At 36.9% G+C, this 2,771-nt stretch overlaps 1 pseudogene; it reads left to right on the top strand.

Moving 5' to 3' along the window:
* Window positions 1-1,188: 1,188 nt before the first annotated feature.
* On the top strand, window positions 1,189-1,881 carry LOC129086818 (lysosomal-associated transmembrane protein 4A-like; annotated as a pseudogene).
* The last annotated feature ends 890 nt before the right edge of the window (window positions 1,882-2,771 follow it).

The following is a 2,771-nucleotide window of genomic DNA, read 5'->3' as shown; positions in this document are numbered from 1 at the left end:
CCAAAACCATAGTAGTTATTTTAGCTTCCTTCTCACTTAACCTAATACTTATGGAATTGTTAAATTAGAAGACTACTTTCATAACTGCAACTTGTACACATTTTATCTCTTCCCATTGTCACTACTTAAGTACAGCTATTATTATTCTTTACCTCTCCCAACTGGCCTTTGTTTTCATAATGCAGACCATCCCTCTTCATACTAATTATTATTGTAATTTTGACAAAAAAATATATTATCTCTTCCTTACTTGAAACATTTTGATGACTTTCTAGAATTTTTTGAAGTGAATTTTAATTGCTTTGCTTAACACCTTGGGAACTTTATCCTCAGCCCCTCCCTAATTCTTCCCAAATGTTTTATTTTATTCAACTCAGGAAAAATGTCCACTGGTAAAAGTTAATCCTCACTGTCCATCTTTCATTCTAATTAGACACGTCTCTCCCAGAAAAAGTAAAACTATTTTAAGTGAAAATCAACATATGACTTATGTCATTGTTACAATCTTCTCTCTCTGAATTCCAATTCTTCTGTGGATAGACAAAGGAGATAAATGCACATTTAGCATATATATATGTGTAAATGTGTATAGATACACACACATACACACATACAGTATCAAGAAAGTGTTCGCAGCAGTCCTCCAATGATGCCTCCAAAGCAGTATGCAGCAAAGACATCACTTAGAAAAGTCCTCCGCCTTTTGTGCCAGCTACCCACCCTGTCTCTCCCTTTTCTTATGAATTTTGTTTTTTTTCTCACCATTCTGTATAAGATATGGTGACTTTCTAGGTTACACCCACTCCAACTAATCTAGGCCTCTGAGTCAACCGTTGACCTCACTTAAGAGCTGAAGTGAGTTGCACTTTTAATTGGGCATGACGTCTTGTCAATCTTTAAGTTTTTCCAATCAATAATGGAGTCCACCCAGCATTCTGCTCTTCCATTGTCCTGTGTGCGGGGAAGGTGGAGGAGAAAGGGTAAACTGAGGTACAGCAAGGGTGCACTAGGCCCTTAGTACATGGGTGCAAAGTGGCTGGTTGAAGTAGCTGGTTGGAGCCTGGCCAGTGGCAGATTTGAAAACGCCTCATCTGGTTTTGGACACAGTGACAGATCTAATGGGGTTCAAATGCTGGATAAAAGCCTTTGTTCGGGGCCCACCCAAGAAAAAGGCCTGTGAGATTCCCAATGATGTTTAAGTGGAGCCACAGTGCCTTGTTCTACAGCACTGGGTGCTGCAGCTGTTGCCATGTCTGCACCAGGAGATCAGACCTGGGGACACGGTGCTAAACTTGGTGGCAATTTTGCTGACATGGAGGTCTCATCCAAACTCAGTGCCATCTGTCAACATTCAGTTATGAAGTTGTTGACAATTACTATTCATTTGAGAGAATGGCAGATAATACCTGTGTTCTTTTTGCCGTCTCTGTTCTTATGTTTATAATCAGTTTAATAGTGGAATATAGAGAAAATTCTTATTCAATGGGTTAGTTTATTCCATTCTTCCGCTACCGGGTTTTGATGTTGTTGTTGTTTTTTTTTTTACTTCTTCCTAAGCTGCCTGATTGCTCTCAGTTCTTTCAGTTGCCAAGAATCAAAGAATATCTAGATCAATTACCCGATTTTCACCATAAAGACCTCCTGGCTCTGGACTCCAGCTGCCCCCGTTCACTGTTCTTGTGTTCTTTGCCTTATTCTTTATTTTTAAGGCTTATCTAATCAACTGTGTTTGGAACTGCTATAAATACACAAACAGCAGAAACACATTGGGGATTCTGCATACCCTGCTTTGGAGCACATTCATAGTATGTTTTGCCAACCTATGAAATGGCAGCGAAGATGCCTGGAAAAGAATCACCACATCCTTACATACCTGTCTGAAGACTTGTCTTTGTCAATAAACCCATACCAACTTTCCAACTTTTTGTCTTGTTTATTTTACAATACAGGGTTTTTCAAACTTGTTTGATATAAAGTACATTTTCCTTTGTGAAAACATTCATTTTCAAACACTGACAAGCTTTTGGGACATCTATTAAAAGTTAGAGTTTTTTTTTTCTCTTGAGTTTATTACATTTTAACAGTTTTTGAAGACAATCTAGTTTAACAAGATCTAAGTGCCATTGTTTGCCTTTAATTGGGGGGTTGAAAGGGATGTTCTCCACACATTTTCTTTTTTAACTTAGTACTTTCTTTATATCATAGTTTGCATTCTGGGTATTTGCTGCCTTGGATACTTTCAGGAGTAATGAATAAAATGTTCAGGATAATTAAGTTAAGTATAAGATCTGAAGTTTTCAGCTATGAAAACAAAAAATATATATATAACATTTTAACTTGATTGTAGAAGAGTATGGTTACATGTTTCTAATTTGTATGTGTTTCTATCTTGTGATAAGAGGCTTTATTAAATCTCTTAAAATTAAAAAAATAAAGAATTTATAAGAAGTATTGAAAGGAACAGAGTTCTAATTCATTTTAGATAGAAGGAGGAAGTATATAACTAGGAAGAAATAAAGCTTTGTATCTTTCAATACTATTAACACTCTCTTTGCTCTGCTCTTGCAACCACCATTTAGAAAGGTAGCATCCTCCAATTTCCTCTTTGTTTGGTGCCAGATTTTCATAGCTCTTGTCAGTAGGATGATGGTAATTAAGTGAAAGTTGCATCTTTCTTCTGTAAAAGAGGTGAGGGACAATTGTAAGAGAGGAGATGGGAACAGAAAATCTGTGCCAGTAGGCAGTTCTCAGGCAAGTCAGTTCTAGGAAAT

Source organism: Pteronotus mesoamericanus, unplaced genomic scaffold, assembly GCF_021234165.1.
Source record: "Pteronotus mesoamericanus isolate MK-2021 breed Mesoamerican mustached bat unplaced genomic scaffold, CSHL_Meso_final scaffold_45, whole genome shotgun sequence".
In the NCBI taxonomy this organism is placed as follows: Eukaryota; Metazoa; Chordata; class Mammalia; order Chiroptera; family Mormoopidae; genus Pteronotus; species Pteronotus mesoamericanus.
Note: the sequence above shows the minus strand (reverse complement) of the source record. Positions and strands in the feature narration are given on the sequence as shown.